The 14,898-nt window shown below is 38.6% G+C and overlaps 1 protein-coding gene across 3 annotated transcripts in view; it reads left to right on the top strand.

Moving 5' to 3' along the window:
• The window catches only part of PRKG1 (protein kinase cGMP-dependent 1), a 1,343,672-nt gene that overhangs the window by 817,741 nt on the left and 511,033 nt on the right, over window positions 1-14,898 (top strand). The window lies entirely within an intron of this gene.

Genomic DNA, 14,898 nt, shown 5'->3' with positions numbered 1-14,898 from the left:
TGGTGCGGGCTGACCACAGTAAATATGGCCGCGTAGACTTCACCATGGTAACTAGCAGAGGCCGCCTCCCATGACGTCAAGGGCGGTTTTGCTTCCGTTTGCCTGGCGGGAAACGGCTCACTGAAAGATTAAGGGCGCGTGCTCTGCGTTCTGATAAAAGTATTTCCGTACAGCCGTTTCTCCTTATTAGAGTACATTTATGCTATATTTAAAATCACAATGCAGACAGTGAGGGAAAAGTGTAGTCGTTTCAAAGCAGATTTGGGATTTTCTCATTAAAATACAAAAGTAATAGCTCCTTTTTAGAAAAGCATTTTTGGACAATAACTGCCCAGAAATACAAACTGAATTTTGTATGGGCGTGTGCTAGCTCCATCCCCGCCCCCATCCTGTTGCTTCAGGCAGCCGCTGTCGCTAGGTGTCTGGTCCTTATAAGTTTATCTTTGTGCACGCTCTCAGCAGTCGAGCTATTCATAATACCTTTTTCTTAATTATATTAACCGATATTAATAATAATTAATTGAATTTTAGGGCTACAGCGGATGAGTTAAAAGTATTTAACCATTCTTATACTGTAGGCATTTAGATTGGTTCTGATTATTATAAATTGATGAAATGATTTCACCACCTGTATTATGAAGGAGAAAACAAACTGTAGTTTCTCTTCTGCTGCTATTTTTGCTGGCAGAAGTTGAAACATGTGGAATGTGGGTCTTTCCCCTATTTAACAGGCGATAGAATTGAAGCTTGGAGAGGGCTAGGTAATTTGCTAAGCAGCCGGTAACCGGCAAAGCCTGAATTCTTACCCAGGTTGGTCCCTCACAGCTCCAGAGCGTCTCTGCCCCATATTGTAGCTACTAACAACTTGTAGCCTGTCGAGGACTTGAAAGTTGGCTAGTGTGATTGAGAAATCGACCTTTTAATTTCATTACTTTTATTAATTTTAATATAAAAACTGATATTCACTTAGGCTTTTGGAAAACTTTTTAGTATGTTTGGAACAACTTGAGTAAGGAATCTACTTTTGCAGTGATAAAATTTATTAAATCTAAATAAAAAGTATTTTCAGTTAAAATTTAGCATTCTAACTGAGATGTACTATACTTGTAAAATACATGCAAGATTTTGAGGACTAAGTATAAAAATGTAAAAATATCTCACTAATTTATTTTTTTCATGTTGAAGTGATATGTTTAGTACATTGGATTAAACAAAATATATATTTAACATTAATATCACTCATTTTACTTTTTTTATGTGGTTACTTAGAAAAATTAAAATTACATATATAGATTGCATTACATGTCTATGAACTGTACTGCCGCAGAGCCTGAGTCTTAACTTTTAAGCAGAGAATCATTTTATTCTATGTATGCCTTTTGAGGAGATTATGAAACTTTACGTTTCATCAAAGAATTGTGTTATGAATCTTGGGTATCATAGTTCAATGAATAGATCTGAAATGAGTGTGAGGGTTTAGCTACAAATCAGACAAAGCATCCATTTACCTTCAAGTGTTTTAATAGTTCTTTAAAACAGGCTTGGACATAGCTATTCATTCAAGATGTATGATAACCTATATCTGCAAATGATAAAGTGTATTACTTGATAGTAATATTTTTCCCCCTGATTCTTTTATTTGAGGTGGGGCAGGGGTGGAGGGGAGTTGAGGATGGCATCATTTCAGAAAACTAAAAACAAGTTCCTTAGGTTCATTTGTCTCATACCATCTCTTTACTAAGAAAGCCATGACCTTTTTTTTTTTTTTTTTTTTTTGGCTGCATTGGGTCTTCATTGCTGCCTGCGGGCTTTCTCAAGTTGTGGAGAGCGGGGACTACTCTTCGTTGTGGTGTGCAGGCTTCTCATTGCGGTGGCTTCTCTTGTTGTGGAGCACGGGCTCTAGGCACGTGGGCTTCAGTAGTTGTGGCACACAGGCTCAGTAGTTGTGGCTCACGGGCTCTAGAGCGCAGGCTAAGTAGTTGTGGTGCAGGGGCTTAGTTGCTCCGTGGAATGTGGGATCAAACCCATGTCCCCTGCATTAGCAGGTGGATTCTTAACCACTGCGCCACCAGGGAAGCCCCAAGCCACGACCTTTTAACATGTATTCTGTCAAGGACAATTTAGATGTCGATTACGTGTGTAATTGTGTTTATGTTAAATGTAGTTATCAAGCGGATGATAATAGGCTATTACAATAAGTTGTAAAGTTCATAAAAGTCCGTGCAGCTTATCTGATAGTGAGTTTCTTTACTGCCCCTGCTGATAAAATCTAAACCAGTGGTCTTCACACTTCGGCATACGTCAGAACCACCTAGACCCATGGCTAGTTAAGTCAGGTAGCTGGGCCTCACCACCTCCCCTCCCCAGTTCTGCTTCAGTATTTCTGGGGTGGGACTGGAGAATTTGCATTTCTAACAGATTCTCAGGTGATGCTGCTGCTGCTGCTGCTCTGGGGACCCCACTTTAAGAATCACTGGTCTAAACAAAGAGACTTGAAGTGTTGGGTTTTTTTCATTTGTATCAGACCAAACTAAGCTTAGTACACTCTGTTAAAAGGTATAAGATATGGGAGCTCTTTAAAAAAATCTATTACTCTTTTAATGCTGACCTAGTAGAGCTAGGACATGCTGACCCTACCCTGAAGAAACCCTGGGCTCAAAGATGGGTGAACAGAGTAGCTGAGGAGCTCTGGGGACAAACAAGAAGGGAAAAGCCATGACTGTAACAGTGTGCTTTTTGTCAGAGGCCTTGTATGTTCTCTTTAGTTCCCGTATTCCAAACTAGAAGAATGTTTTGATATAGGCCCCCTTCATAGAGGTCCAGTGTGACCCAGCACATAGCTCAATGAGCAGGACACATAAACTAATATTTATTAGTGAACTGGGTGGCCCAGAATTACCAAGAGTTCTTAGGAACCTGTATATCTCCTGGTACCAACACATACTTTTCACAGATCTGCCTTGGAAGAACTTCCAGTTTACATTGCTTTCTTTGTTTCCATAATGTTTAAACTTTAGATATTTATAGCACGGTGTGCAGTCTGAAGAAAAATGTACATGGCATCTTTCATGTTCAGACATCAGTTCTTTCACTACATCAAAATACCAACTATACTAAGAGTGATTTTTAAACAAATACATCAGGGCATACGGTCAAATGGGGGCCATTCTTCAAACTAATCACCTTCAGAAACTATAAACTTAATCCATCAAGGCTTCCAGTGTTCAAAATGATTTTTAAACTACTGCCCTGAAATTGTTTCATGGCTCCATTTGTAAGTCATACTAGAAAATTGGTGCCTTAACTCAAATGTATACCTTGTTTATAACCAAGAACAGAGTTACGCAGCTAAATCACCTGACTTTCTGACAAGACTTGGCAAAAAATATGATGTTTAGCTTTTTCCAAATATCAGATCTTACATCAGAATATAAAGATTCTGTTGACTTTGAGGGATTTAAAAAGGATTCACCATAGATTAATTAGACAAATTCCAAAGATAATTACTAAAAATATTTTTAGCTATGATAGGCATTTTTTAAATAAATGTATGGGTCCTTCAAGGAATAGATCAAATATACTACTCCACAAAGTTCTCCCTAATCTTCTTCCTCCTTTCTCTAGGTTGGAAGTAAGTTCATTTTCCTTTGGATATAAGCCATTCCTTATCTTAACATTTCTGATGATAGAAACCCTTCTACCTTTTAGTAGAATTGTACTTTTCCTTCTATAACACCTTTAAAGGAAAGAGTATGACTCCCCCTTGTCAATTAACAGTGTCTTATATTTATTCTTTTATTACATAAATATTTATTCTAAGTACTGGCAATGTAGCAGTGAAAAAGATAGACATTCCACTAGAATAGACTCTCTAGGTATGGTCCCTGGGCCGGTAGCATGAGCTTCAGCTTAGAAATGCAAAATTTGGGACCCTACTGCAAACCTACTGCATCAGGGACTTGTGTGTGTGTGTGTGTGTGTGTGTGTGTGTGTGTGTGTGTGTGTGTGTATACACGTATAGTTTTAACAAGTTCCCCAGGTGATTCTGTGATGCAGCCTGATGTTTGAGGACCACTGAGCTAAAAGGGAGACAATCATAGATAGACAGACAGATAGATAGATAGATAGTTACTTTGTTTTCTTTGCCACTGTGTCCTCAGCCTCTAGGATAGAGCTTAATTAGCACAGGTGGGTGCTTATTATATGTTGAATAGATGATGGGAGTGACATTAGAGTTCATTTTACATAAGAAGAAACCTGTAGCATTAAATAGCATGCCCCAAATCAGAATGGAGACCTGCTGTCAGGACCCTTGTCATTTTATTTTAGGTCAGTGATAATTCCTCCAGGTTATTATTTGATAAAATAGATATGTAAATAAAGTGTGTAGAGATGGAAGAGAGTGATAAGATCTAGCTCATCAGGGAAGACTTCCTGATGGAGCTGAGATTTAAGGAATGGGTTATAATCTAGTATGTACGAACAGAAGATCCAGAGAACAAGCCAAGAGGTTGGAATAGCCAAGACATGAAATTGGAACCTGGTGTTTTGGATGCCCTCAGAGGAAACCAATAGAGAGTTAGTGAGTAGTGCGATAGAAGATTGTCTTCTGGATCAGATTACAAAAGGTTTTGAAGATCAGATTCAGAAATGTAAACTTGATTTAAGAGTCACTAGACTTTTTCTCATCTTTCTGAAATATGAACATAGAATGATAATGGCAGAGATTTAAGACTACCAATCTTATCCAATCCTTCTCCAGGATATCTTTTGCACTTGGACTCTCCTTTTTAATACTTGGACTAGAGTATGGATTTGATACCCATTATCTTCTGTCATTAGAGGTACTGATATTCTTGTGTTATCACTTAAGCATAGAACCCACATCTGTTTTATATTCTTCATAGTGCTTAGTCCAGTGTCTTATATTCTGAGCACTAAGTAAATATTTTTTAAATAATTACAAGGTCATCTTATAATAACAATTTACTTATGTTAACCAAATGGTAATTTAATGCTTTCAGTTTACAAAATAATTTTCTTTGGCTTCCCACATCTGATCTTGACAACAATCACGTGAGGTACATACTACTGCATCCTTATTTTAAAGATGTAGAAACTTAACTGTTACTTAGAACTTTACCTAGCAATGGACGCACCCGAAATACAGATACTAGTCATAATACCTAACTCTGAGCCCTTAAGAGGAAGGAGACCCTTTGATAGATGTTTTATAAAATACAACATTTTATTTAATCCTTCCAACAGCCCCTCTGAGATAGGCAGTCATAGTGTCTGAATTTATAGATAAAAAAACAGAGGCACAGAGAAGTTAACCAGTGAGCCCATGTTAACTGGCAGAGCCAGGATTTGCCCACACATCATTTGACTCAAGCTCTTAAATTATTATTCCATTAAATAAGTTTCCCAAGGACACGTAGCTAATAAGTGGCAAAACTGTAGCCTGAAACCAGGTCTCTTGATTTTAAACTTCCCATTGCACAGTAATCACAGGTTATTGAGAGCTGGACACAGTCTCCCTTGGCCTTTTTCCTGATTGTCTCTGAGTGTAACTAATTGCAATTTTGATATCACAATCAGTGCTGTGGCAACAGATGGACTATAAGGTATAAAAACTGAAGCAATTGAGAAAATGTTTCCTTTTTCAACTTGCATGGCTATAGTTAAACATCACATAAGGATTTTAAAATACATCTAGTTAGATAGGTAATGATGTATTTTCCATAAAAATGAAAGAGCCCAAATTTCTCAAACCTAAAATAATATTGGTCCATGACATTTTCCCCAAATTTTAAAATGTATTTAATATGAACAAATAGTAAATTTCATTTACTTATACGTGAGATGAATCACTTTTACTGGACAGAGTCAAACATTCTCCCTGGGCGGGCCTGTGTAGTCCAACCACATTCTTTTTTTTTTTTAATAGGTGAAGAAAATACAGCTCAGGGAAGACAAGGGACTCAACCAGGGTCAGATGCCTGGTTACTGGCCTAGCTTGTAATGGGATCTAGATCTCCAGAGTTTCCCTTCCAGATTGTTCTCAGCACTTCTGAGAGGCAGTAGAGTGAAGAGGATAAGAATACATACTTTAATCAGGGCTTTGAGTCAGCTGTCTAATTCAACAAGTCACTGTGTAGCCTTGGACAAATTACATAAACTCACTGTGCTTCCATTTCTGCATCACTTAAATGGCAATAACATCACCTGTATTGGATTCTTGCATGGAATAAATTATGTATCTGTTTTTGATCACTATTTTGTATGGTAATTGTTAATCTACCTTTGTTGTATAAAATTAATTGTTGTGGTAGAAGCAGCATCCTAAGTGGAAAGAGACTCAGATTTTAGTCTAATGCTATTTATTTTTAAATGTATATCTTCATTTTTTCATCCAGGTAAAATTTAGATCTTCATTTTTATTTTGAAGGGGTTGTATTGGGCGAACTAATGGTCTGTCGTCAGACGATATTTTTTTAAAAATTGTACAGACAGTCTTGGATAACATTGCCATTTTGGTTTATGGTAGATTTGTAGTTGAATATGGATAATTTTTAGGCTGAATTCCATAGGACAGTGCAATGAGAATTTTCCTGATCATTTTTGGTGCTCACTGAGTTCTTATACTAGATCAGGAAATGCACTCTTCAAATATTTAGTTGGCTGGAATTCCACTTATTCCTTATTATTAAAAGGGCCCGCCTGAACTTTGACTGTGGAGGATCCAGGCTTATACAACAGCGTCTTGGTCTGGCACATGGGATACCTATTTGAACTTACAGTCGTGTCCAGCACAACTACTACTTTCGAGCATTCACTGGCAGACAGAGGCCATTTATTCAAACGTGGAAAAACAGAACTAATTGGGCAAGAAGCAGAGCTCCCTATTCCTGCTTCAGGCTGTCACCAGAAAGGGCACAGAGGAAGGAAGTGTCCTCATAAACTGTGGAAACGTAAGAGCCCTGAAAAAGACATACTGTTTAAGATGATCAACTTGTGAATCTTTTTTTGTTTGTTTGTTTTTAACTTGTGAATCTTTTTTTCTGTAACCAGAACAATCCAATACCCAACTTCAGAGAAGTGTCAGAACTGCCATTCACTTCAGAAGTTAGGCTGCTACCTCTCTTCTGAGGCTCGACGGGCCTGTAGGACGAGCCTATATTTATACCAAGTTACAGGAAAGAGGTCTTTCTGAAATATTTGATTGGGGGCTCAGACTGTTAAAAATGACAACAACAAAAACCAGCGTCACAGAAAGTATTTTGGATTTTTTATCAATTTGAACGATCCTTGAAAAACATTACTTTGGAGTGTCAGTTCAAATTTTCCATCAAACAGTTAGATCCCCCAGAGTCACACATGGGAGAAACATGTAAAATACAATGTTTATAGGAATGTGGTAGCTAGTGCTTCTTGGTACAAGTACAGAAACCAACTCCAACATTGATAAGCAAAAGCAGGGGATGGTATTTTAATGCTACGCTGTTACCTCTCAGAACCCACAAGCAATGTATTTGTCTGCTTGGGCTGCCATAACAAAATACCATAGATTGGGTGGCTTCAACAATCAAATTTTATTTTCTCACATTTCTGGAGGCTAGAAGTCTGAGATCAAGATACTGGCATGTTTGCTTTCTCCAAAGACCTCTCTCCTTGACTTGCAGATGGCCACTTTCTAGCTGTATCCTCACATGGCCTTTCCTTTGTGAGTGTAAATCCCTGGTGTTTCTTCCACTTCTTATAAAGACAGCAGCCATATTGGTTTAGGGCCCCACCCTTATATTTCATTTAACTTTAATTACCTCTTTAAAGTAATAAAGAGGTCACATTGGAGGTTAGGGCTTCAACAGCAAATTCAACATATGAACTTGTGTATGTGGTGGTGATGGTGGTGGGGCACAGTTTAGACCATAACATGCAGTAATACCATCATCTTCAGGAAAAAAAACAATGGGCAATTGTAATGCATTCAGGGTGCTCTATTCCCATATTTCTTCCTCCTCCCCCACCCCCCAACTCTGCTTGAAGAACCAGATTGCTCTGATTTCTCTCCCAAGTCCACTGCCATTTAAGGGGCTCTTCTACAGTCTTTTGATTTACTTGTTACAGATTTTCCCAGAGAGAATGATTTGTTTTCTGGGTATCAATTCCAGCTTCCTGGGAGAGAGAGGTGTAGCTCTCTTCTGATGTCCATCCATGATTCAATACAGTATGGGAAAGGGAGTGGATCCAGGGTGATAGTGAAACTCTTTCACAACTCTATGTGGGCGCCCAGCAATCAACTGGAGTGCGAGGGACTCTACAGACTGTTGCAGTGTCAGGAGTTAACCTCCTTTACCTGCTAGCATGGAGAGGTCCCTGACAACGCACCTCCCACTGGAGAGAGTTTTCCTATAACATTTCTCTAGGTCACTCCCTCTGTCTCTGCGAAAACAAAATGCTAGTGCCAAAAATGGGTAATTTTCATAGAAATTTTAAATATTGATTTACAGATAGAAAAACAGTCTGGAATCAAACAGTAAAGAAATATTTGGCCACTCATTCACGATCTTCAGAAAGCTCACGCATATATAATGTATGATTTTCTTGTACATGAATAGAGCGTATATTTTAAAATATCAAACTCTTCTATCCGTCATATAAAAATATTGCTAATTCTCTTCCTGGCAGTTTAATGGTACAGTAATGAATAGTAACAATTCTTCCATGTATCATCTTCATCACTTCCATCTGACATTCCCCTTGAAATAGCCGCACACACTTTCTGGCACAGCGGTACAATGAGAGATGTCCTCTCACTCACCTGCAGGTGTTTGCCAATTCCCTCCTGGCTCTGGGGAACAAAGCCAGTGCCTGCAGGGAAACAGGGAAGTTCCAATGACCAATTCCTTTGGAGCTCAGTCTTTTGTCAGCTCTGAAAATGGAACTGTGCGTGTTAGCCCGTGGCCTGTGAGGGGTCCGGGAAAGAGAAGGTGATACCTGCAGGGAGAATCAAGAAATTTCTCTGCCAGTTTAGTGGTCTGGGGTCTGCTGCAAAGGTCCCAGTATTGAGCAATTGTTGCAGGCATTCATTCTCACCTGCAGGACTTCCACAGGGAGGCCAGGTTCCAAGAAATCCTCCTGAGAGCAGGTGTCTGCAGACGGGATGGAAGTGGTGGAGGAGGGCAGGAAAATGTATGCATCTCTGGCAGGAAGGAAACTTACCTCATTCATTTCAGATCAGCAATGGCCTGATAACTCTTTAGGAATGCTATTATTCATTATTCAGCTAAAATTGATTCAGCACCTATTCCGTAAATATTTATGGAGCACGTGCTCTGGGGAAGGTAGGCACTGCGTTTGCCACTGTGGGGTTTAAATGTGAACTGAAATGTGACCCCTGCTTTAGTAGAACTTTTCACCAGAAAGTTTTATTAGCTTTTCTCTGGAACTTTTCCTGAGGATTTATGGTGTTCAGATTCAAATTTGTGGCAAAAGAACAGCTGTGCCTGCAAGTAATTTCCGTTGTGTCAGACAAGATAGAGAATACAGGATTCGAGCAGACAGTTTACAGATGCATTTTTGATTTGATTTCCTGAGAGGTATATAGAAAATGAAAATATAACTACTGTTTACCCATTGACCCTCTTGCTGAGGTAGAAGATGAAATTTTTTTCCTTATTACTAAGAAAAGAGACTGTTATTTCTCTTTACCATGCTAGGTCCTCTCTCCCTCTCTCCATATATATTTTATATATGTGTGTATATGTATATAAACACATATATACCTATATGCATGTGTATATGTATACACACATATACATATGTATATGCATATATGTATATATGTGTATATATATGTTATTACTTAACACATTGCGTTTGACTTGAAGTCAGTATAACGGACAGCCCTTCATGTTCCTCTCTGTCTAGACCCTGGGGGTGTGGGCAAGGCTCTTTCTTGGTGGATAGTACATCATTGCCAGGCCATTCATTCAATGAGCATCTTATTATTTTCTGATTAGTCCTTAAACTCTGACCTTAAAACAAAGCATGATTTCTTGAGAACAGTATTTAAGTACAGCATGGATAAAATATAACCAAACATATTTCTTAGTTAAATTAAGTATTGCAACTAAATTCAAATGTTAATTGTACTTCGAGGAAATGGTACAAACATGAGTTTATCTTTGACCACGAGTCTGTGCTCACAAGTGAAGCATCATCATAACTTACCAGGGACGGTAGCATCAAGCCTCTGTTAATGCCTCGATACATTGTCCTGTTTTTGTGGGGCTCAGTAACTGGTTATGTCATTTGAGGACTTTGCTTCTTCCTAAGATGACCTTCCTTATTCACATACTTTCTCCTGGATTAAAAAAATTTTTTTTTCTCCCTCCTGTTTCTGTAGCTGCTGTCCATTACTTTCCAACCTCCTTCTTTCACTCAGAGTATAAGCACATATGATTCCTATTGTTTAGGTAGAAAAGAGTCCGAAGCTCCTAGAAAGAACAGCACCGTGGGAAGCAAAATGAAATCCCCTTCCCTTTGGTTTCCGTCATGGTGGCTCCAAAGCAGTTCTGATTGCTTAGCTCAAAGTGTAGCATTTTTTGCCTTCTTCCCTGAGCAGACATCAGCAATTTTCCTGCATGAGGGAGGTGGCTGTCAGTAACTGTGGGTGGTTGAGTGAGAAAGCAGATGAGATGGGTTGCTGTAAAAGTTAAATTAGGAGAAGAGTGAGTTGTGAGTGAAGATAGAAGTAAATACTTTAGTAAATAGATCCAGAATGGCAAAGATCACGATAAACCACGGTGGCAATAGGTTTATATTCTTTTCTTCTTTCCTCTCTCAATAGTCTTTCCATTTCCAGCCATGGATTAAAATTATTGTCCACTGTTAATGCTTACTCACAATATTATTTGGAAAACTAAGGGCTTAATATACAGCCCTTAGTTATATATATATATAGAGAGAGAATAGAATATCATTATACACCCCCACGTGTATTTCTGTCAATGTGGCTCTAAAAGATTATTTAATATGCATCCCTACGACCTAAGAGAGAGCCATGTGAATCCAAGCTATTTTTGTTACAATTACAGTGTCCTGCACAGTACTAAAGGCTTTTTACAGAACTGCTCGTTCCACCCCCGTAATAACCTTCTGAGGGTTTTTTGATAGATGAGGAAACTGAGGCACAGTTAGTTCCCTAGACAGTTTTCTAGATAGGCTAGATCACGTGTCCAGGGTTTTACGGCAAGTAAGAGACAGATGTGATTTCAGGCAGTCTGACTAAGAGAAATAGTGTATTCCTGAAAGCTGTAACTTATTTTTCTCCACTTAGAATAAATGTTTTACTCCCCCAAAGGAAAAATTCTGTTAATTTCACCACCAGCCAGATATTTCTAACTTTTCTTGCCCTGTCAGCTGCCTGTCAGTTTTGTAAAGAAATGCAGCATAAAACTGACAGGAGGAAGCTCTGAAATCTATAACCACATGACAGAATATTGAAAAATCCTCGCAGAAGCTTCTTTTGTCATTTATTGGATCACGCTAAAACCAGCTGCCAGTGGCACAGGTGATTTCATAGACACCATTTAGCTAATATGTTATTTTGCCAAGATAATTCACTGCGCTGAACTCTTTTCTAATCTTCTGTGGCTGCTTACTTAAGAAAAGAGTGCCTAGAAACTAAATTATCTCACAGAGGAGAAAAGTAAAACAGAGATGGCTATTAATTTAAGCTGTTTCTCATTGCAACTGTCACTCTGAAGAAATATATATGGAGTAAGATATATATGAGTCTTTGCTAAATGGAAACACTTAAAGTGGTCCATTTCATGTTTGGAAGTTCAAAGGGCATTGTTTATCAGTAGGGTATTAAAATGGATTGAATATTTTCTAGCTTTAAAAGTAGGATGATGAATATAAAAGAGTTTTGCAGACTCTAAAACATTATGCAGGGACTTCCCTGGTGGCGCAATGGTTAAGAATCCTCCTGCCAATGCAGGGGACACGGGTTCGAGCCCTGGTCCAGGAAGATCCCAAGTGCCGCAGAGCAACTAAGCCCATGCGCCATAACTCCTGAGCCTGTGCTCTAGAGCCCGCGAGCCACAACTACTGAAGCCTGCATGCCTAAAGTCTGTGCTCCACGACCAAGAGAAGCCACTGCTATGAGAAGCCTGCACACCGCAACGAAGAGTAGTCCCCGCTCGCCACAACTAGAGAAACCCGTGCGCAGCAATGAAGACCCAACGCAGCCAAAAATAAATAAGTTTAAACAAACATTGTGCATACCTCAGGCACATACAGATTTATGTAATGCAAGTGATTATGTTTGGCGTATTAGTATTGGGTCAGACTGGTATTTGTGCACTGCAGCAATATTATTATATAGCTTCCAGTGTCTGTTCAGAAAAAGACATCCAAACATTATTTAGAATGCCAAATTTTATTTAGAACCTGAAAGACAGCCACTTAAATCTAATAGATCCTTGTACTCTGTTATTTTTATTTCTTCCACTTACATAGTGCTTTATCAAATTAGATGTTCGGATTTCTTCACACAGAGAAAGAGTGGCCAGAAACCCCATGTATACAGCATGGGAGAGCATCAGTTATCCTCTTGCAGTGACCCTCAATCGTGTAGAAGACTAAAGCACATTCAGGGCAAAGACAGGAGGATGATAAAAGAGGGCAGTAAAAAGGAGTAGGGTTTTAGAAGAGAAAAGGGTCTCTCTCTTATCTCTTGAAAGAAAAAACTTTCTTAGAAGGCAAAGAAATCACATAGAAAGGTAGACAGAAGGATGTGCTAGGTGCTAAGAGCAAAATTTTTGTGTGCTGCAGTATGTACCGCCCATTTCAGAGAATGGCAGATAACACTGATAATGATCATGACACCTTCCTGTAGTCAGAGAAAGACTGAACCATCCTTACCCTTATTACTTGGAGCAGTAGTTCTGAAATGTTGGGAGGCATCGTTCATTGTAATCACAAATGCTAGAAACAACATATATTTCAGCAATGAATTAGATGAATTACATTTATTATAGCTACATATCATATAAAAGTATACTGTCTTTTATAGAACTACATGCAACTGTTTTAAAAATGAGTGACATCTATATGTGTACTTATGGAATAATCAACTATAGATATGTTTTAGTGAAAAAGAGCAAGTGACAGGCCAATGCTATTGTATGTCCCCATTCTTTTTTACCCCTCTCCCCCTGCAGTGGGCTATGTATACACATATGAGAGGTTATACTGGTATGTTTATAAGGCATTTCTCAAAGGATATCTAACAAACAAATAATTGCAGTTTTCTATGAGTAAGAAACCTAGAGAGTAGGATAATACAGAGGTGTCTTTTATCAAGGTATGCCTTTTTTTATCTTTTTTTTTTACTGTTGGACTTCATCCACCCTGTGCTCTTCATCCTCTCCCCTGACAAAAGCACTCCATTAGGTAGTGTCCAGTTTTCTACTGTTTGTCAAGCTTCATAGATAAATTGAAAAACTTAAAAAGATTCTCAAGCAAATTAGCATGCATCAGCAATCCTTTTGGAACTCGCTACAGTATAGATTACCTGGGTCCCCTCCAGGAGGGTTAAATCAAAAACTCTGGACACAGAGCTCTGGAATCTGCATTTGGAGTGAACATCTGGAATCAAGCCCTCGGTGGTGGGGGGGGGGGGGTCTATAGACTTCACCTGTGGAAAAAAAAAATTATTTTTATTGAAGTATAGTTGATTTACAATGTTGTGTTAGTTTCAGGTGTACATCAAAGCAATTCAGTTATACATACATAAATTCTTTTTCAGTTTCTTTTCCCATATAGGTTATTACAAAATATTGATTATATAGTAGGTCCTTGTTGGTTATCTATTTTATATGTAGTAGTATGTATCTTTTATTCCCAAATTCCTAATTTATCCCTCCCCACACCTTTCTTCTTTGGTAACCATAAATTTGTTTTCTGTGTCTGGGATAGACTTCACTTTGAGACACACTCCGTTTGAGTTCGTGGAAGGCATGTACTCATGTGGAGGACATTTACACATACTAAAATGTAATTGCTCCACAGAATGAGGGTTTCAATAGCCTAGAGAGATGTAAATTTACAATGACCACATTAGAAAAAGCGTGTTAAAAATAGTAATTATTATTATTATTGTTACTATTTTTAGATCTTCTATCCTATTGATTTCCTTTCATCTAAAGGGAGGGGAGATATCGCCCTTGTGTTTATCATCTCACCTGGATACACCTTACTTTGTCTCTGAGGGAATGATGTAAAGAGCCCTGATATGGACAATCAGAATGAGAAAATGTTTGAAACTTTTCTTAGAAAACCTGCTAATATGCATATTACCTTTAATGATAATCACTGAAAATATAGATGTTCTTATATATGCTCGTGTGAACTTTCCTTTCCCAGGCCTTTTGCAAACTTGTCATTAGACAATTTGAGTCTTGGAAGCTGACAGCTACTGGAATTATTAGGATGCCAAACCGTTCCATCTCCTCTTCCCAAACCTCACTTTTCATGAAGGCTGAGGCTTTGCCTTGTGAATGTCAAGCATGTCTCAAAGTGACTGTCCTATATTCTTTGTTTTGCAGCCTGATGAGCCCTGATCACTATTTCTCTTGATGAAATGAGACACTTCACTGTTTTCTTTTCTTCTACCACCTGCTGCTACCACTGCTTGTTTCTTGTCAGTTTCTATCTCCCACTGCCCCGGGAGAGCAGGAGAGGATGTGCCTCCCACAAGTAATTAAGGATTTTGTTACCTTAGCAGTCAGAAACCTAGCTCTTCTAGTTTACAAACCTTTATCCTTGGTTTCTGGTAATTGTCCTGGAGGATATTTAAGAGGGTCCATCTTCTAGTCAAACGTA

The sequence above is a fragment of the Phocoena sinus genome, chromosome 16 (assembly GCF_008692025.1).
Source record: "Phocoena sinus isolate mPhoSin1 chromosome 16, mPhoSin1.pri, whole genome shotgun sequence".
Classification (NCBI taxonomy): domain Eukaryota; kingdom Metazoa; phylum Chordata; class Mammalia; order Artiodactyla; family Phocoenidae; genus Phocoena; species Phocoena sinus.
This window is presented reverse-complemented; position numbering and strand designations above follow the sequence as displayed.